General features: G+C 45.0%; 1 long non-coding RNA gene across 1 annotated transcript in view; it reads right to left on the bottom strand.

The window, feature by feature from the left end:
• Positions 1–10,960: 10,960 nt before the first annotated feature.
• LOC310640110 overlaps positions 10,961–22,094 on the bottom strand; it is a 111,311-nt gene continuing 100,177 nt past the window's right edge. The window contains exon 2 of the long non-coding RNA XR_014492466.1: positions 10,961–11,277. This is a non-coding gene — a long non-coding RNA (uncharacterized lncRNA). The remainder of the gene's footprint in view (positions 11,278–22,094) is intronic.

Here is a 22,094-nt window from a genome sequence, read left to right as displayed (position 1 = left end):
CTGGTGATTGGCCCAAAGTAACCTACCTAGCTTTCATACCTAAGGTGGGATTCGAACTCGCCGTCTCCTGCTTTCTATCCTGGTGCCTTAGCCACTGCTAGACCAAGCAGGGGTTGCTTCTTTTAATATTGTCAGCCATTCAAAGTCCAAAGACCGGGGGGTGGGGGTGGGGGGCACTGTGTAAATAAAAAGGTAAAGGTTCCCCCGCACATGCGTGCTAGTCGTTTCCGACTCTAGGGGCTGGTGCTCATCTCCGTTTCAAAGCCGAAGAGCCAGCGCTTGTCCGAGGACGTCTCCGTGGTCATGTGGCCGGCATGACTGGACGCCAAAGGCGCACGGAACGCCGTTACCTTCCCACCGGAGTGGTCCCTATTTTTCTACGTGCATTTTTACGTGCTTTCGAACTGCTAGGTTAGCAGAAGCTGGGACGAGTAACAGGCGCTCACTCTGCTACGCAGCACTTGGGATTCGACCCGCCAAACTGCCGACCTTCAGATCGACAAGCTCAGCGTCCTAACCCACTGAGCCACCGTGTCCCTTACTCTGTAAATAACATAATTAAATTAAATGAATAAGTAACGTGGGATGCAAAGCCAGCCAACTGGGGTTTAGTTAAGCAATCAAAGGTCATGTTTCACCTTGAATCGGCGCAAGGTACCACAAGAGAGATCGGGGGTGTGTGATGTTGCAGCATAGATGGGGAGGTGGACGCGCCCTTCGCACAACCACAGAGGTCTCTACCAGGCTCCGCCAGTGCCGGACGAGGCAGCGAAGCCTAATGTGGCAGGCAGTTCCACCGGCTTTCAGGAAGACGTTCCCACGACGGAAGAACGGGTGGTGAAAGCGACAGAGTTAGCGGAGAGGTCCACATCGACCGTTTGAATTAAAGGGAGGAATTTATTTTATTTATTTTTATTTTAACTCCATTTATATCCCGCCCTTCTCCGAAGACTCAAGGCGGCTTTAGCCAGCTTTGTTTTGCGGTGGGGGAAGCGCTTCGGAACGTTGTTCTCCAAACCGAAAGAAAACAGACGAAATTTTAACTGTAGGTTTTGGATGACCAGAATGATTTTGTGTTTAGAAAGAGCGGAGAATCTTCGTAGCTCAGGCTTGAGCTGTGGGCTCCTGTTTGAGTTTGGCTGCTGTTTTTGCAGATCTTTCATTGCCTCACTAAGTAACAACGCCAGAGGGCTGTGGGGCTTGCCGTATTTGTATGCAAGTGGCTAGCTTGCAGACAGCAACGCCCCCCACACACACACTCCCTTCTAGCACTGATGATGTTCCCTAGTTGGGTCATGAAATGTCCTGCAACAAAACAACCAAGTTCAGACAGCACCGAAGACCACCCAGGTTTAGAAATGTAAAGGTCGAGGTGGCAACTTTCTTGCATTCTATGGCATTGAAAAAGTCAGAATTCATTGTTTTTATTTCTTTTCCTTTTGTCTTCTTTTGCACCCTCCCTCCCTCCTTTCCTTTCCTCTCCTTTCCTTTCGTCTCCTCTCCTCCTTTCCTTCTTTCCTTTCATTTCCTTTCCTTTCCTCTCCTCTCCTCTCCTCTCCTCCTTTCCTTCTTTCCTTTCCTTTCCTTTCCTTTCCTTTCCTTTCCTTTCCTTTCCTTTCCTTTCCTTTCCTTTCCTTTCCTTTCCTTTCCTTTCCTTTCCTTTCCTTTCCTTTCCTTTCCTTTCCTTATTTCCTCTCCTCTCCTCTCCTCTCCTTTCGTCTCCCTTCTCCTTTCCTTTCCTTTCCTTTCCTTTCCTTTCCTTTCCTTTCCTTTCCTTTCCTTTCCTTTCCTTTCCTCTCCTCTCCTCTCCTCTCCTTTCCTTTCCTTTCCTCTCCTCTCCCCTCCCCTCCCCTCTCCTCTCCTCTCCTTTCCTTTCCTCTCCTCTCCTCTCCTCTCCTCTCCTCTCCTCTCCTCTCCCTTCTCCCCTCCTCCTTTCCTTTCCTTTCCTTTCCTTTTTCCTTCCTTCCCTCTCTCCCTCCCTCCCTCCCCCTTTCTTTCCCTTCCCTTCCCATCTCAATTTTGGCTAGTATTTCTATTTTACCTTACCATAAATTTTAACAAAACTTTAAAACAAAACGGAACGGCCTGCTGTGTGGAAGCAACTTGAAGGGGAGAAGAACCGTTTCCAGCCAACCTTGAACCCCCAACCATCCCATATGGGCTGACCAGGCCACTCAAAGCAGAGTCCTGTTTGGGATCAAGTCACACCTCTGCCCGTGGCTGTCCCACATGTGCACAAGCCAGGCGGGCTGAGAAACAAAGCCTGCCTTGTCTGCAAGATCCTCACGCCGCCGGCTGGAGGGAGGCTGACCTGTTCGCCACCTCCGGAGGTCACGTTCTGTCTGCGCCCGAGAACTGCCGGTCCTTATATGGGGGTGTCCTAACTTGGATCACATCCAGCTTGTTTTGGAAATAGTCTGTGGCATCTCCCAGCTGTGTTCTGTTTCCTGTGGAGAACCTCTCTGACCGCCTCTGGAAAAGCGTGACTAGATAGTGATGGGGAGGGCAAATTTGCAAATTTGCAGGGCAACAACAACAAAAAAAACATTTTAGGGGAAAAAAATTGAGCTTTGTTGGGCAAAATCTCCCCTTGATCCAGGCAGGAGAATCCAGAAATGACCAGAGAACAATTGAAGCTGAACGAATTGAATAAAGGTGACTAATCTCAATGTACACATGTTGTACTTTGACAATAAAGGTTGTTTATTATTATTATTATTATTATTATTATTATTATTATTATTATTATTATTATTATTATCGTTGTTGTTGTTGTTGTTATTATTATTGTTGTTGTTGTTGTTGTTATTATTATTATTACTACTACTACTACTACTACTACTACTACTACTACTAGAGGGCTGGAGGCTAAAACGTATGAAGAGCCATTGCAGGAATTGGGTATGTCTGGTTTAATGAAGAGAAGGATGAGGGGGGACATGATAGCAGCCTTCCAGTATCTCAGGGGCTGCCCCAAAGAAGAGTTGGGAGTCAAGCTATTCTCCAAAGCGCCTGAAGGCAGGACAAGAAGCCACAGATGGAAACTAATCAAGGAGAGAAACAACCTGGAATTAAGGAGGAATTTCCTGACAATTAGAACAGGGGTCTTCAAACTTGGCCCTTTTTATGACTTGTGGACTTCAACTCCCAGAATTCCTGAGCCAGCATGGGGGAACTATGGCCCCTTCATGACTTCATGACTTCAACTCCCAGAATTCCTGAGCCAGCATGGGGGAACTATGGCCCCTTCATGACTTGTGGACTTCAACTCCCAGAATTCCTCAGCCAGCATGGGGAACTGTGGCCCCTTCATGACTTGTGGACTTCAACTCCCAGAATTCCTGAGCCAGCATGGGGGAACTATGGTCCCTTCATGACTTGTGGACTTCAACTCCCAGAATTCCTGAGCCAGCATGGGGGAACTATGGCCCCTTCATGACTTCATGACTTCAACTCCCAGAATTCCTGAGCCAGCATGGGGGAACTGTGGCCCCTTCATGACTTGTGGACTTCAACTCCCAGAATTCCTCAGGCAGTGTGCCTGGCTGAGGAATTCTGGGAGTTGAAGTCCACAAGTCATAAAAGGGCCAAGTTTGGAGACCCCTGAGTTAGAACAATTAATCAGTGGAACAACTTGCCTGCTGAAGTTATGCATGCTTCATGACTGGAGGTTTTTAAAAGAGACTGGACAAGCATTTCTTCGACATGATGTAGGGTTTCCTGCCTGAGCAGGAGGAGGTTGGACTACTAGAAGACCTCCAAGGCCCCTTCCAACTCTGTTATTCTGTTTAGGAGAGGTTATAGAGAAATTTCCTGACAGTGAGGACAATTAACCAGTGGAACCACTTGCCTCCAGAAGCTGTGAATGCTCCAACACTGGAAGTTTTAAAGAAGAGACTGGACAGCCATTTGTCTGAAATGATATGGGTTTTCCTGCTTGACAGAGGGGTTGGACTAGAAGACCTCCAAGGTCCCTTCCAACGCTGTTATTCTGTTAGTTGTTCTGTTTGTTTTTTATTCTGCTAAATTCAGATTTTGGGGCTGAAATGAATCCTGCCTCATTAAAGCAGATGTAAGACTTTCTCAGTCTTGAGGGATACCTGAGTTTTTGTTTTTGTTTTTTAAATCCCATTTATATCCCGCCCTTCTCCGAAGACTCAGGGCGGCTTACAATCTAAGAAGCACAAATCAAGGTGCTTAGCAATAGCCTTCATTCTATGTATATGCCTGCTTATTAGGGCTTTCACACACACCCCAAGCGGCATTATTACAAAGTCAGCTTAATTGCCCCCAACAATCTGGGTCCTCATTTTACCTACCTCGGAAGGATGGAAGGCTGAGTCAACCTGGAGCCTGGTGGGACTCGAACCTGCACTAATTGCAGGCAGCTGGTGTTACTTAAGAAGGCCCACTGCTCCACCAAGGCTAATCTTTATCTTCTTGCTGGATCCAACCCCCAGATTTTAATGGATCTGGGACTATCCATCAAAAGGCTGGATCAGGTCATCTGAAAGTCTCAGGTACCTTTTTTGGGATCCCCAAACGGCCAACTGAATAAATTTGGGACATTCCCCGACATGACTTGGAGGGTGGAAGCAACTGGCTGCTATTGGAGAAGTTCCTCAGCAACAAACTGCGATTTATAAACCAGAATGGCTAAGTAAAGACAGCAGGGTTATCAGACATCATCTGGCAAGTGAAAAACACATGTAGGCTTCAATTTACGGTTTAATGACCAACTTTCAAAAAGCTACTTAGGACCCATCCTCAAAGTTATGACTGTCACAAGCACACAGATGTATACGCCCCACAATCCCTTGTTTGTGTTTTTGTGCAATTGGGCAAACAACTCACATTTATGATTTCTGGCAGCGTTCCAGGGGAACGTGACTTCAATTTGCAATTAAACCCCTATTATGGAGTTCCTTTACTTATTTGTCCTTTCTTTGACGTTAAAGCGTAATCTGATTAATCTGGAGATTTCTTAAGGCTTTGCTGATTTTTATAGCTACCACCAAAATCCCTGTTTGGAATCCCTGTTTCCCCCCCCCCTCCATTTCCTCAACTTACAACAGTTTGTTTAGTGACCCTTCGAAATTACAACGTCCCTGAAAAAAGTGACTTAAGATCCTTTTTAACACTTGCATCCATTGCAGCTTCCCCCCCATGGTCACGCGATCAAAATTTGATGCTTGGCACAGCTGACTCATATTTACAACTGACTCATATTTGCAGCGTCCCAGGGATGCTGTTGTTGTCTACCCTGCTCCCCAAATCCCCCTCCCCTTAATAAAAACAAGAGGAGGGTATCTCAGGTTAACCTACGAGGATGGGCAGTTCTAATCCCCAATCATTGTAGCCCTGCCTGCTGAAATGTACGCTGAACCTGTTCCATCTTTCTCCAGTCTAAGAGTCAAGAAGTTAATGGATGGCTGAGTTAAAAATATACTTCGAAGAGAATATCTGTAATATGTGGCCAAGGGCTCTGCTAAATCTTTGGCACCCAGTGCTAGTAATGGGTGTTGTGTAAGGCTAGGCCCTGTGTGAGGGTCACTCATGGCCAAATAAATGTTTAATGAAGAGAAGGACCACGTGTCCCTTCCAACATCATCATCATCATCATCATCATCATCATCATTATTATTATTATTATTATTATTATTATTATTATTATTATTATTATATTATTATTATTATCATCATCATCATCATCATTACTGATCATCGGACAGTCAGCCAGATATTCAGACTGGATTTAGCATTTTTGTCTACCTATTGTTTGGATGGGGACGCGGTGGCTCAGTGGGTTAGGATGCTGAGCTTGTCGATCAGAAGGTCGGCAGTTTGGCGGGTCGAATCCCGAGTGCCGCGTAGCAGAGTGAGCGCCTGTTACTCGTCCCAGCTTCTGCCAACCTAGCAGTTCGAAAGCACGTAAAAATGCAAGTAGAAAAATAGGGACCGCTACAGTGGGAAGGTAACAGCGTTCCATGCGCCTTTGGCGTCTAGTCATGCCGGCCACATGACCATGGAGACGTCCTCGGACAAGCACTGGCTCTTCGGCTTTGAAACGGAGATGAGCACCGGCCCCTAGAGTCGGAAACGACTAGCAGGTGTGTGGGGGGGAACCTTTACCTTTACCTCATTGTTTGGAACGTGGCTCGAGATCCCAAAACAAACAAACTCACTTGGAATTCCAGCAACAAAGTTTTATTTTAAAAAAGCATTTGCAAAGGCTGAAAGACACACAGGAGTTCAGTGACACCTTAAACAGCTGTTTGACATATTTTTATATCCTGCTCCCGAGGCAGATTCCCCCCTCCCCTATTGCACTCAACGCCCCTTCCCTAATCTATTCCTTTCACTAACGAGTCCTTCCCAAGGACCTGGGATAGGCAGATGTGGATGTTTGATGGTATTGCAGATCTCATCGCCGGATGGAAGCAGTTTCTAGCAAGGCTGCCTTTTGCAATTGACTAATGGCGAATTTGTCAATGCCGATGATGGTGTTCAAGTGGTGCTACCACTACGGGACCACTTTGATCTCACCACTTTTCCAGTTTCTCCTCCATGTCTTGGTCCTTCCTTCTCCAGTTCAGATGCTCAGCTCAGATGAGAAGACAGGATCAGGAATCTATATTTTAAATGATTGTTTTCTATTCCAGTTTCGTTTTAGACTGCGTTTTATTCCAATTTCATTTTATTTTATTCCAACTTCGCTTTAAATTGTATTTTAACTCATTCCGTTTTAAATGGCTTTTATCAAATTTTAGTAATAATTTGTTTTTGGAACTTGGCACTCGGATATGGCCCCAGGGCTAATCAATCAATCAGTCAATAAAAAAGGATCGGGAACCAAAATATTTCTAACCAAAGTCAAAAATACTGTTGACCTAACTTTGGTCATGAGCCCCAGGGGAGCTTGGAAAATGCAGCATCTCTTGAAGCAGAAGGAAAAGAGAATTTTCCCAGGGTTACAAAACACGGGCCTGTAAAATGAACCCTTAGTCATTTATTCACCAGGTTTAATTTTTTTTTCTTTTAATCTAACACAGCGGTCTTCAAGCAATCAAGCAAAAAGGTTTCCTGGAGAAAAACCTGGTAGTCCTCGACTTACAACCACAATGGAACCTGACATTTGCATTCCTAAGCAAGGCGGACGTTAAGCGGGTCACGCCCCATTTTGCAGCCTTTTTTTTAACCATGGTTGTTAAGTGAATCATGCTATCATTAAGCGAATCTGGCTTCTCCCATTCACTTTGCCTGTTGGAAGCTAGCGGAGAAGGTCGCCAAAGGGGTTCACATGACCCCGGGACACTGCAACCGTCATAAATACATGCCAGTTGCTAAGCGTTTGAATGTTGATCATGCTGCAACGGTCGTAAGTGTGAAAAACAATCATAAGCCAGGTTTTTCAGTGCCGTTGTAACTTTGAATAGTCACTAAATGAACTATTGCAAGTTGAGGATTACCTGCAGTTCATTCTTCCACCTGTAATCTTCCAAGCTCCAAAGCTCCAAAGCAGCTGAAGGCAGGACAAGAAGCCACGGATGGAAACTAACCAAGGAGAGAAGCAACCTAGAACTAAGGAGAAACTTCCTGACAGTTAGAACAATTAACCAGTGGAACCACCTGTCTCCAGAAGCGGTGAATGCTCCAACACTGGAAGCTTTTAAGAAGAGACTGGACAGCCATTTGCCTGAAATGGTATAGGGTTTTCCTGCCTGAGCAGGGGGTTGGACTAGATGACCTCCAAGGTCCCTTCCAACGTCGTCGTCGTCGTCTTCTTCTTCTTCTTCTTCTTCTTCTTCTTCTTCTTCTTCTTCTTCTTCTTCTTCTTCTTCTTCTTCTTCTTATTATTATTATTATTATTATTATTATTATTATTATTATTATTATTATTATTATTACCATGCTAGGCGTGTTACCTGCTAACTCCATCATGTAAGGAAGGCAGGACTCTCACATGAGTAACATGTGAAAAGTGGGGGGGGGGAGAATTACAGAAAGGGAATAAATTATATAATAGCTTTCTACATCTGAAACTCTGAGACTGATAACTCGGGAAATCTGTTGCCCCACCTTAGGAAGATGGATTAATCCCAGAAGGTATAAAAAAAAGAATCACCTTTTAAAAAAAATAAATAAAAGAGAAATGGAAGGGATTCTTTAATATCTTTAAACATGCGTAAAAACTTGCAGAGGCAAAGGAGATAGAAAGGAGAGCTGATCCATTCTGAGTCACTGACAGCTAAATATGGGTGATGCAAGAAGATAGAAGGAAGGAAGGAAGGAAGGAAGGAAGGAAGGAAGGAAGGAAGGAAGGAAGGAAGGAAGGAAGGAAGGAAGAATGGATTAGAAAAATATGGTTTGTTGCTTTGCCCGGGGAGACAAGTCCCAATTTTCTATCACTAGAGCAGGGATCTTCAAACCTGGCCCTTTTATGACGTGTGGACTTCAACTCCCAGAATTCCTCAGCCAGGCACGCTGGCTGAGGAATTCTGGGAGTTGAAGTCCACAAGTCATCAAAGAGCCAAGGTTGCCTACCCCTGGGCTAGAGTTTTAATTTTGGATCAGGGTTTCCATAGAAAAGTTATGCTCATTAGAGAATCTCTGTCTCTCATTTAGAAAAACTCTGATGTTAGGATCATGAGAGGTAGTTTGATCTAGTGGTGAAGGCACTAGGCTAGCAACAAGAGACTCCATTATAGGGATGAAAGCTGGCTGGGCGACTTGGGGCTAATCTGCAGGAGATGGTGAGTTCTAGTTCTGCCTTAGGCATGTCAGCAGCTAACTGGCTTTGGACTGTAGGCCAATCACCAGGAGATGGTGAGTTCTAGAATCTAGACCCACCTTAGCCACGAAAGCCGGCTGGGTGACTTTGGGCCAATCACCAGGAGATGGTGAGTTCTAGACCCACCTTAGCCATGAAAGTCGGCTGGGTGACTTTGAGCCAATCACCAGGAGACTGCAAGTTCTAGTCCCGCCTTAGGCATGAAAGCCGGCTGAGTGACTTTGGGCCAATCACCAGGAGGCAGTGAGTTCTAGTGCTACCTTAGGCATAAAAGTCAACTGGGGGACTTTGGGCCAATCACCAGGAGATGGTGAGTTCTAGTCCCGCTATAGGCATGAAAGCCAGCTGGGTGACTTTGGGCCAATCACCAGGAGATGGTGAGTTCTAGACCCACCTTATGCATGAAAGCCATCTGGTTGACTTTGGGCCAGTCCTTCACTTTCAGACCAACTCACCTCACAGGGTTGTTGTGGGGAAAATAGGAGGAGGAAGGAGTATTAGATATGCTTGCTGCTTTGAGTTATTTATAAAAACAATTAAGGCAGCAGGAATAAATTAAGTATAAAATGATGCGACACACACGAAAAACAGAATTTGCACCCTACCATCATTGTCCCCATCCTGGTTTTTTTTTTTGGACATATCCTATAAACCCGTCGATAAAAAGCAATTTTTCCTTAAGGAGACATTGATTTGCATGTCTATCATGGCAGCTTGCCACACATCCATACATACACAAATACATAAAACAAACCGTGAAATAACCTGAAGACTGGTTCCGCACAATGTATTCAGCCACACATAAACCTATCAGGTTAAAATCAACCTAGCTGAGTAGGTTGCATGAACGCCCTTACATAAATTGTAACTGATAGGGGTAAATATATCATGAGAACCTGCCTAGTCACTACATTGCATTCACACAACACAGTCAACCTGGATATTCGAGTCACACAGTTCCTGGGTTCATATAATAAATTCATCTGCAACCTAAAGAAATGGGCTGGGTTCTCACGACATGGTAATCCATTTTAAACAAAAAAATCCCCGAACTTACCAAGGTTAAACCTAACCAAGCTTAGCATATGTGAATGCATCCACCAGGTCTGTAACGCAACTGAATTAAAGTTAGCCAGCGGTGGGAACGGTGGGAACGCATGTTTATGGAAACTCAGATGCTGTCTGCAAAGGAAGCCAGCTCTTTGCTTGAGGCCAGTTCAGGTTTCATATTTTGCTTTTTAACTCCCCCCCCCATAATAACCTGATTTAAATTGCACTCTTTGCTGTAACCTCATCGGATCTGTGTTTGCACAACAGAGTTTGCAACTCCTTTCCCCTTAAGCCTGCAAGGAATTGTCTCCTTCGGCTAAAGGACAATATTTCATGGAATACGTAATAAAAGCTTGCAGCTGGAACAAAGAAGCTGACTCAGTGAATACAACACAAACCCACAAAACATGGGTAGAGCTGTTTCTCACTGCAATATGCTGAAAATTATAACCACGCTGAGGCATAAATAATTGTACTTGCATTTGCTGCAAAAGAAAACTGACGCTTCTTTCTTTCTCTCTTTCTTTCTTTCTCTCTTTCTTTCTTTCTTTCTTTCTTCTTTCTTTTCTTTTTCCTTTCTTCCTCCCTTCTTTCTTTCTTTCTTTCTTTCTTTCTTTCTTTCTTTCTCTCTCTCTTTCTTTCTTTTTCTTTCTTTCTTTCTTTCTTTCTTTCTTTCTCTCTCTCTCTCTTTCTCTTTCTTTCTTTCTTTCTTTCTTTCTTTCTTTCTTTCTTTCTTTCTTTCTTTCTTTCTTTCTTTCTTCTCCCTCCCTCCCTTTCTTTCTTTCTTTCTTTCTTTCTTTCTTTCTTTCTTTCTTTCTTTCTTTCTTTCTTTCTTTCTTTCTTTCTTTCTTCCCTCCCTCCCTCTCTTTCTTTCTTTCTTTCTTTCTTTCTTTCTTTCTTTCTTTCTTTCTTTCCTCCCTCCCTCCCTCCCTCGCTTTCTTTCTTTCTCTCTCTCTCTCTCTTTGTCTTTCTTTCTTTCTTTCTTTCTTTCTTTCTTTCTTTCTTTCTTTCTTTCTTTCTTTCTTTCTTTCTTTTCTCCCTCCCTCCCTTTCTTTCTTTCTTTCTTTCTTTCTTTCTTTCTTTCTTTCTTTCTTTCTTTCTTCCTCCCTCCCTCCCTCCCTCTCTTTCTTTCTTTCTTTCTTCCCTCCCTCCCTCCCTCCCTCGCTTTCTTTCTTTCTTTTTCTTTCTTTCTCTCCCTTTTCTATTTTTCTTTTTTCTTCTTTCTTTCTGCATCTTCTTTCTTTTTTCTTCGTCTCTTTCTGTTTCTTTTTTCCTTATCTTTTCTCTTTCTTTCTTTCTTTCTTTTTCTTTTTCTTTCTTTCCATTTCTTTTTCTTTCTTTCTCTTTCTTCACTTCTGTTTTTTGTTCTTTCCTCTCTTGTTTCCTTCCTGAGCAGGGGGTTGGACTAGATGACCTCTAAGGTCCCTTCCAACTTACTATTATTATTATTATTATTATTATTATTATTATTATTATTATTATTATTATTATTGATTTTTGTTAGTTTTTTATACTTGTCGTAAAACTTTTCACAAAAGTTTATTTTTAAAAAAAGTTGAGGAGTACCTGTACGCACATTTAGATAGCCATCGCAGCATTCCCACGGTCATGTGATCGAAATTCAGGTGCTTGGCAACTGGCATGTGCTTACAACGGTTGCAGCATCCCAGGGTCACGTGATTGCCATTTGCAACCTTCCCAGCCAGCCTCCGACAAGCAAAATCAATGGAGGGAACTGGATTTGCTTAACGACCGCGTGATTCATTTAACAACCACAGTGATTTGCTTAACTAGCACGACAAAAAAAAGTTGCGACATCGGTCATGAAATCGAGGACGCTCTGGATCTGTGCCAAATTTTCCCTGAAAAGTAAGAATTGTGGCTGTTATTGGATTTAATTCAGACAGTCTTAAGTCTCTAAAACTTTATTGTCTATGCAGAGGCCCCCAAGTTGTGGGCCACAGCCCACTATCGGGCCATGGGCTGTGGGCCACCTGAGTGGGTGTCCAGTGCATGCGTGTGTGTGTGTGTGTGCGCACACTCCCCCACTCACGCTAGTGTCACGGTGGTGTCTGGACGCTAGCAATACCGTGAGCGTTGTACAGGCACTAGCTAGCGTCACTTATGCTAGCATCGCAGCGGCACATGGGCGCCATTGTCGCTGCAACTCCCCCACTTGTGCTTGCATTGCAGTGGTGCACAGAAGCTAGCGTTGCCCAAGCATTGCGCCAGCATTCCTGGCCACCTTTGCATAACACGCGCAATTGTGACCCCATTCATGCATGTGCTTGTTAGCCTCATTTGCGTGCACGTAAAGGCGTCTCAGTGGGTTAGGACGCTGAGCTTGTCGATCAGAAGGTCGGCAGTTTGGCGGGTCAAATCCCGAGTGCCGCGTAACAGAGTGAGCGCCTGTTACTCGTCCCAGCTTCTGCCAACCTAGCAGTTCGAAAGCAGGTTAAAAATGCAAGTAGAAAAATAGGGACCACTCCGGTGGGAAGGTAACAGCGTTCCGTGCGCCTTTGGCGTCTAGTCATGCCGGCCACATGACCATGGAGACGTCCTCGGACAAGCGCTGGCTCTTCGGCTTTGAAACGGAGATGAGCACCGGCCCCTAGAGTCGGAAACGACTAGCACGCATGTGCGGGGGAACCTTTACCTTTACCTAAAGGCGTCTCCACCCCGCCTTGCACCGGGCCACCAACCAAGAAAAATTGGGGACCTCTGGTCTATTCACACAGAAATAAATATGCAAATAAATATGCAGTCCAGGGCAAACGACGGACTTATTCACCAGACACATTGAAGAATGCTCAGTTAATTAAGCCTATAATGAAATGTGGTCATTGTTAAGGTTAGAGTTACCCAGTAGCCTCTGGGCTCTGATACACAACGGTGGTGTCATATTTTCCAAAGCTGGAAAAATCAATGTTGAAACCATGCGACAGAATGGCTCTGAGACCTCCGCTTTGAACTCTTATCACGTCTGCTTTTTTTTTTTAAACTCCAAAACAATGTTATCGGTTTATAGCAAAGTCAAACAAAGGGAATATAGATAATCCTCAACTTACGGCCATTCATTTAGCAGCTGTTTTAAAGCTACAGCTTTGGAACGGAATTTTAAACGGAATTACAAAATTCCCTTCTTCCTATCGTCAACGCTTTTTCAAAATCGGTCGATTCACCGATTCACTACTCTTCCGCAAAAGGTTTGTACAGGGAGTCCTCGACTTATGACCACAGTTGGGTCCAAAATTTCTGCTGCTAAACCGAACATTTTTTGGGTAGGTGCTGACCCACTTTACAACTTTCCTTGCCACAGTTAAGTGCATCGCTGCAGCTGTTAAATTAGTAGTGTGATGATGATGATGATGATGACAATAATAATAATAATAATAATAATAATAATAATAATAATAATAATAATAATAATAATAATGTTGGACGAGACCTTGGAGGTCATCTAGTCCAACCCCCCGCTAAGGCAGGAAACCCTATTGAGGGAATCCACCTTCACCAATTGACTTTGCCTGTCAGAAGGTCGCAAAAATGGATCATATGACTCCAGGATACTAAAACGGTCATAAACTGATAAGAATGGTTTGAATATTAAGGGGAAATTAAGCTTAAATAAGGATGATGAAAATAGGATATATGATGAACTAATACGATGATTTTTATAAAAACAACACAAGCCAGTAAGAAAAAATGTCATCCATGGACGTGATTATTATTCCTACAAACATGAAAAAAAAGTTTATATTTAACCATTTATGCATTGAAAATTTTAAGAATTATATTTGTTTAAGGCTGAAGAAGGAGAATACTATTGGGAGAAGGGAATGTCAAAGCAATATACTATTAATTAATATACTAATTATGGAATTACAAAAGCTAATTATTATTGACTGTTAATTAACTATTGTGTTTTTCCCCCAAAATGTATGAACCAAGACAACACGCTGAACACTAGGCACTATGGATTGTTATTGTAAAAAAATGAAAACATTTCTGTAAGAATAAAAAAAAAATAAAACCGTCGTAAATATGAGTCAGTTGCCAAGGGTCTGAATTTTGATCAGGCGACCAGGAGGATGCTGCAAAAGTCATTAAGTGGGGGGAAAAACTGTCCTAAGCTGCTTTTTTCCCCCCACACTGTTGTCATTGTGAATGGTCAGTAAATGACCTGTAGAAAGTCGACAACTGCCTGTGAGGGATTTGTCTGGCATTTTATGGTTTGATCCCTGATCAAAGAGTTCAGTTGTGCCATCACTGCGAGCTGTGCCACCTTCACAACCCACTCCTCCATTGGGGCTATTTTGGTGTTTATCCATCTATTTTGGGAGGGGGCTGCATGTGGCGTTGTGAGTCACGCTGCCACAGCAAATCACCAGGGAGACAGACCATAAACTTTGGCTTGGGTGTGCCTCAAATTGTGCAAGGGGTGAGGTCAAAAGGCTGGGCTTGACTGCAATAATCGGTGCTGACTAATGAAATGAGTTGGAAATTTCATTTTCTTGTGTCAGCTTATCCACAGCGGCTAGGCTGGCCTATCTCGCAGAGGCGTCTTCACAGTGATGGCGTCGCTATATTCGCGGCAGCCAGGCTACATCACAAAACACCACATCCCACACTAGGAGAATGAAGCTGACGTCAGCCCTGTGCAACCCTTGGATGCTGCTCCCATTGTTTTATTTTATTATTTTATGTATTCGTATTTGTATTTTATTGCATTTAATTGTACTGAGCTGTATTTGTATTGTATTGCATTGCATTCGTATCGTATTGTATTTGCATTGTACTGCATTTGTATTTGTATTGGATTGCATTGTATTTGTATTGTACTGTATTGTATTTGTATTGCATTGTATTTGTATTGTACTATACTGTATTTAAGGGACGCGGTGGCTCAGTGGGTTAGGACGCTGAGCTTGTCGATCAGAAGGTCGGCAGTTTAGCGGGTCAAATCCCGAGTGCCCCGTAACAGAGTGAGCACCTGTTACTCGTCCCAGCTTCTGCCAACCTAGCAGTTCGAAAGCATGTAAAAATGTAAGTAGAAAAATAGGGACCGGACCACTACGGTGGGAAGGTAACAGCGTTCCGTCATGCCGGCCACATGACCACGGAGACGTCCTCGGACAAGCGTTGGCTCTTCGGCTTTGAAACAGAGATGAGCACCGGCCCCTAGAGTTGGAAATGACTAGCACGCATGTGCGGGGGAACCTTTACCTTTACCTAAAGGCGTCTCCACCCCGCCTCGCACCGGGCCACCAACCAAGAAAAATTGGGGACCTCTGGTCTATTCACACAGAAATAAATATGCAAATAAATATGCAGTCCAGGGCAAACGACGGACTTATTCACCAGACACATGGAAGAATGCTCAGTTAATTAAGCCTATAATGAAATGTGGTCACTCTTTACCTTATACTGTATTTGCATTATACTGTATTGTATTTGTATTGTACTATACTGTATTTGTATTATGCTGTATTGTATTTGTATTGTATTGTATTTGTATTGTATTGTATTGTATTTGTATTGTATTGTATTGTCAAGGAATTATGCAGCAGCTGTCCAGATAAAGTCAGAGAAAACTTGTAGTTTTATGTAAATAAATACATTTAACACCTATATTTAGAGCAGACAAGATAGTCAGGAGCAGAAGAACATCATGAGGTAAACCAAAAAGCAGAGTACACACAGAAGAAAAAGGCGGGAAAAAAGGGAAACTCCCTCTTTATACCCAAGCAACCAATCATAGTGCAGATTGCCTCATGCAGGCGCCCGCATTCTCCATCCAATCAACCACAACTATGTGTTCTGACCCATTATTCACCTTACTGTTCCAGCTACTACATTAAATATCTTAACATATTGTATTGCATTGTATTTATATCCCACCTTTATTATTTTTTTATAAACTCAAAGCGGCAAATATAATTAATACTTCTTCCTTACTCGAATGTTATTGCTTGACACCTATTTTCCCACAACAACCCTGTGAGGTGGGTTGGGCTGAGAAAGACTGATCCAAAGTCATCCAGCTGATTTTCAGGCGGGACTAGAACTCACCATCGCCTGGTGGTTGGCCCACAGTCACCCAGTTGGCTTTCAGGCCTATGACAGAACTAGAACTCTCCATCTCCTGATGACTGACCTAAGTCACCCAGTCAGCTTTCGTGCCTAAGGCAGGACTAGAACTCACCGTCTCCTGGTTTCTCACCTGGTACCTTCACCAATAGATCTTCACCATCTCTTATGATGCTGAAGCATGGCTGCCTAACTATAATTTATTAAATTACCCCAATTGGTTGAAATTCTCCAACAAGAGATGGAGCTGAAATCAAATCAATACAAAGGCTCGGCATGTATTTTATTTAAGTGGTAATTTTTTTAATTATTATTATCAAATTTCATCGTAAGTTAAAAATATAGGAAAAAATAAAAAACAAAGTAAGAAAAAAAACAGAGAGAGGCTGAAGCAGGAAGAAAGAAAAATGACTTCTGATTTTCTTCCGTGTGGTAGATTCCAAAACTAACACAACAATCTTTTGCTTTGCATTTCTATTATTACTAAATCATTCTAATCCTTAAAATCTAAACTCAAAAGTCCTGAAGCAGTTTCCAAGTAGGAAAAAAAGAGATATTTTTCCTTCTTTAATTAAAACAGTCAATTTGGCCATCTCTACTAAGGCGGTGGCTCAGTGGGTTAGGACGCCGAGCTTGTCGATCAGAAGGTCGGCAGTTTGGCGGGTCGAATCCCGAGTGCCGCGTAGCAGAGTGAGCGCCTGTTACTTGTCCCAGCTTCTGCCAACCTAGCAGTTCGAAAGCCTGTAAAAATGCAAGTAGAAAAGTAGGGACCACTCCGGTGGGAAGGTAACAGCGTTCTGTGCGCCTTTGGCGTCTAGTCATGCCGGCCACGTGACCACGGAGACGTCTTCGGACAAGCGCTGGCTCTTTGGCTTTGAAACGGAGATGAGCACCGGCCCCTAGAGTCGGAAATGACTAGCACGCGTGTGTGGGGGAACCTTTACCTTTACCTTTTACTAACTCCATCACTTTTGCAATCCACTCTTCCATTGTGGGAAATAGTGTTATCTTTCCATCTTTGCACACATTAAGATTGTCACTGCTGTCAACATTTATAATAACGAAAGTTCCAAATTTTCTTTCAAATTCTTTGAGAGGGGTACACGTTGTATGAACCCAACTTTAAGCATAAAGAAAGAAGATTTTCTTCAGTCTGGTAGATTCCAAAACTAACACAACAATCTTTTGCTTTGCATTTCTATCATTACTCAATCATTCTAATCCTCAAAACCTAAATTCAAAGTTTCATTTTTTCCGACCAGTTTCATGCAAAAAGTCCTGAAGCAGTTTCCAAGTAGGAAAAAATAAGATTTTCTTTTTCTTTAATTAAAACAGTCGGTTTTGCCATCTCTGCTAACTCCATCGCTTTTGCAACCACTCTTCCATTATGGGAATTACCATTATCTTCCCATCTTCTTACAAGTTAAGATTGTCACTGCTGCCAACATTTATAATAAACAGAAGTTCCAAATTTTCTTTCAAATTCTTTGAGGGGGTGGCAGGTTGTCTGAACCCAACTTTAACCCAAACAACTGAACAGCTTTCAAATGCAACTCACAATGGCACTCCAGCCTGGTTAGACCCTTTCCACACTTGAGATTAAGCAACAGCCCAATTGGGGGGGGCTAATCCCCAAACCTAGTTATCCAAACACAGTTGCTACACTCAGATAATAGATATGCTTAGATAATCAACCTTTTAAGGCATAAGGTGATTATCTGGTTCACACCCCAAGTGATGACTTCTCTGCTTACACAATGCAATGGGATGCTTGCTACTTAATCCCCTTTTAGTCCAGTATGTTGTGTGAAACCACAACTTTTGGGGAGGTGGGGGACTGGAGACAGATGAGTAAACATTTCCTTCTTTGGCAAATGCTCCAGACTACAGTAGTCCTTGACTTACAATCACAGTGGAGCCCAAAATGTATGTTGCTAAGCGAGATAGTTGTGAATTTTGCCGCATTTTACGATCTCTCTTGCCACAGCTGTTAAGCGAATCACCGCAATCCTTTAGGAAGATGGTTGCTAAGTGAAACTGGCTTCCCCCATTGACTTTCCTTATCGGAAGGTCGCAAAATGTGAAAACATGACCCCAGGACATTGCAAATGTCATGAGTGTGAGCCAGCAAGCATCTGAATTTTGATCATGTGACCGCGGGGATGCTGCCAACGGTCGTAAGTGTGGGAAACGGTCATACGTCAAACTTTTTGGTGCCCTTGGAACGGACATTAAATGAACTGTTGTAAGTCAAGGACAACCTGTAGTGTTCTTCGACCTCAGCAACTTTTAAGATATTGGACTTCAATTCCCAGAATTCCCCAGTCAGCATTCTGGGAGTTGAAGTCCACAAAATCTAACAGTTGTATAGGTTGAGAAACACTGCTCTAGAGCAGGGCTCTTCAAACTTGGCCCTTTTATGACTTGTGGCCTTCAACTCCCAGAATTCCCCAGCGTGCCTGGCTGAGGAATTCTGGGAGATGAAGTCCACAAGTCATAAAAGAGCCAGGTTTGAAGACTCCTGACATAATGTGAGGGGGAAAATAATGCTAAATCAGAAAGAGCTAAACCGGTGTTTCTCAACTTCAGCCATTTTAAGAGGTGTGGACTTCAACTCCCAGAATTCCTCAGCCAGCGTGCCTGGCTGAGGAATTCTGGGAGATGAAGTCCACAAGTTATAAAAGGGCCAAGTTTGAAGACCCTTGCTCTAGAGAGCTAAAACAAGGCCTCGGGATCAGCTTCTCCTCTCCTTCCTGTTGCGAAAGGAAGCAGCTAATTTTAGGATTCAAAGTGAGATTTAAACATCGCCTGTGGAAGTCAAAAGAGAAAGTAAACTTTGGAAAAGTGGGCAAAGGTGAGCCAGTTCATTGTTTTAGGGACTGTTCGAAGTTACAATGGCACTGGGAAAAATGACGACCGGTTTTCACACAACCGTGGTCACGTGATCAAAAGTCAGAGGCTTGGCAACTGGCTTGTACTTTTGACGGTTGCACCGTCCTGGAGTCATGTGACTCTGCAACCTTCCCAACCGATTGCACCGTCCTGGAGTCATGTGACTCTGCAACCTTCCCAACCGGCTTCTGACAATGGGGGAAGCCAGAGTCACTTAAACACCCGCACGTATTCACTTAACAACTGCACTGATTCGGTTAGCAACTGTGGCATAAATATTGCAAAATGGGGCAACGCTCCCTTAAAAGTCCATTAATAATTGCCCTGTTTAGCGACGGAAAGTTTGGGCTGAGCTGAACACTGTCTTACAGCCTGGATGTCCGGAGTCGTCTTCATCCTGTTCAATAATCCAGATTTTCCAGTAGGCAGGATGTCAAAATTCCAAATTATCTCTACAGGTAATCCTTAATTTATGACAACTGTGGCCAGAATTTCTATTGCTAAGCAAGGCGCTTGTTAAGTGAGCTGCACCCAATTTTAAGATTTTTTTGGGGGGGGGTTGTTAAGTGAATCGCTGCAGTTGTTAACTGAGTCATTCAATTGTTGAGTGAATTTGGCTTCCTCCCCCCCCCCCCCCTTGACTTTTCCGGTTGGAATCTGGCTAGGAATTTCTCAGACAACTTTCACAATATCCCAGGATGCCGCAACCGTCATAAATACGTGTCAATTGTCAAACCTTGGAATTCTAATCGTGTAATGCTGGGGAACGCTGCAACGGTCGTAAGTGTGAGGACTGGTTGTAATTCATTTTTTCAGTGCCATTGCAACTTCAAACGACTAAACCAATGGGTGTAAGTCAGGGTTCTTCAAACCTGGCCCTTTTATGACTTGTGGACTTCAACTCCCAGAATTCCTCAGCCAGCATGCCTGGCTGAGGAATTCTGGGAGTTGAAGTTCACAAGTCATGAAGGGGCCATAGTTCCCCCATGCTGGCTCAGGAATTCTGGGAGTTGAAGTCCACGAGTCATGAAGGGACCGTAGTTCCCCCATGCTGGCTCAGGAATTCTGGGAGTTGAAGTCCACAACTCATGAAGGGGCCATAATCTCCCCCATGCTGGCTCAGGAATTCTGGGAGTTGAAGTCCACAAGTCATGAAGGGGCCATAATCTCCCCCATGCTGGCTGAGGAATTCTGGGAGTTGAAGTCCACGAGTCATGAAGGGGGCCACACTTCCCCCATGCTGGCTCAGGAATTCTGGAAGTCCACAATTCATAAAAGGACCAAGTTTGAAGACCCCTGGTGTAAGTCAAGACTATCTGTATGTGCCGGATGAGGAAGCCTACCTTACAAGGCTATTGTAAAATGGCCAACTTGGACCCCATGAAATGTATTCTATTTTGCAGCAGCAAAAGGAATTTTCGAACTAAGTTGGCAAGGAACGGAACAACATCTAACAGGCTGTTACTTCGACCGTCATATTAGAGACGTTTAAAACGGTTAACGAATGTCTGTCTTCCCTGGGACCACACCACACTCTTTTTAGCCAAAATGAATTGCACAAGCTGAATTCATGCAACACATTAAACCACAAGAAAAAAACAACAAACCAAACAACCACACATTTAACCCTAGCTAGGCTTAACTGGGGCACTGGCAAGGCTGCACAGGCTTTCGCTAACCTAATTTAATTCACCTCGGAGGAAAAAGCCCCCAGAGTCTGAGTAACCGGGTCAGATGTGAGGCCAAGTAGCGTGCACTCTGCACTTGCTCAGGGATGAGTCCATCCTGCCCAGTGCCGGAGTCTGGTAAGCTAGGGAGAAGAGTGTACTCTGCACATGCTCAGGGGTGCCCAGCGCTGGAGTCTGGCAAGCCAGGCAGCAGAACGCACTCTGCACACGCTCCGGTCTGTGCCCCTCCTGCAGAGCGCTGGAGCCTGCCAAACCTGGAAGCACAGTGCACTTTGCACATGCTCGGGTCTGTGCCCATCCTGCCCAGTGCTGGGAGCCTGCCAAGCCAGGCAGCAGAGCGCACTCTGCACATGCTCGGGTCTGTGCCCCTCCTGCAGAGCGCTGGCGCCTGCCAAACCTGGAAGCACAGTGCACTTTGCACATGCTCCAGTCTGAGCCCCTCCTGCCCAGTGCTGGGAGCCTGCCAAGCCAGGCAAGCAGAGCACACTCTGCACATGCTCCGGTCTGTGCCCATCCTGCAGAGCGCTGGCGCCTGCCAAACCTGGAAGCACAGTGCACTTTGCACATGCTCCAGTCTGAGCCCCTCCTGCCCAGTGCTGGAGCCTGCCAAGCCAGGCAGCAGAGCGCACTCTGCACATGCTTTGGTCTGTGCCCCTCCTGCAGAGCGCTGGCGCCTGCCAAACCTGGAAGCACCGTGCACTTTGCACATGCTCCAGTCTGAGCCCTTCCTGCCCAATGCTGGAGCCTGCCAAGCCAGGCAGCAGAGCGCACTCTGCACATGCTTTGGTCTGTGCCCCTCCTGCAGAGCGCTGGCGCCTGCCAAACCTGGAAGCACAGTGCACTTTGCACATGCTCCAGTCTGAGCCCTTCCTGCCCAGTGCTGGAGCCTGCCAAGCCAGGCAGCAGAGCGCACTCTGCACATGCTTTGGTCTGTGCCCATCCTGCAGAGCGCTGGAGCCTGCCAAACCTGGAAGCACCGTGCACTTTGCACATGCTCCAGTCTGAGCCCCTCCTGCCCAGTGCTGGAGCCTGCCAAGCCAGGCAGCAGAGCGCACTCTGCACATGCTCCGGTCTGTGCCCATCCTGCAGAGCGCTGGAGCCTGCCAAACCTGGAAGCACAGTGCACTTTGCACATGCTCGGGTCTGTGCCCATCCTGCCCAATGCTGGAGCCTGCCAAGCCAGGCAAGCAGAGCGCACTCTGCACATGCTCGGGTCTGTGCCCCTCCTGCAGAGCGCTGGCGCCTGCCAAACCAGCTGTGCTTGAGGGTGGCGGGGCGGGGAGGGGAAGGGGGGGAGGTAAGCAGGGCTGAATAACCCTCCCGGGGCTCAAACAAACCGGGAACCCCCCCCCCCCCAAAAAGTTCCCAGGCTTTCTCCCAAGCGATCCCGCTGGACCAGAGCCCCGCGCTGCCTGCCTGCCTCCCCCTCCCTCCTTCCCTCCCTCCCTCCTCCCCTTCCAGATGTTCCTCCCTCCGCTTTCCATCGCCCCCCCCAGCGCCCCCAAATCCCTCCCCTCTCCCCTCCCCAGAAACAGGGGAGGGGGGAGGAAGAGGAGGAGGAGGAGGAGGAGGAGGAGGGGGCG

This window comes from Vipera ursinii (genome assembly GCF_947247035.1).
Source record: "Vipera ursinii genome assembly, chromosome: 4".
In the NCBI taxonomy this organism is placed as follows: domain Eukaryota; kingdom Metazoa; phylum Chordata; class Lepidosauria; order Squamata; family Viperidae; genus Vipera; species Vipera ursinii.
The sequence above is the reverse complement of the archived record's forward strand: the minus strand, read 5'-3'. Positions and strand labels throughout refer to the sequence as shown.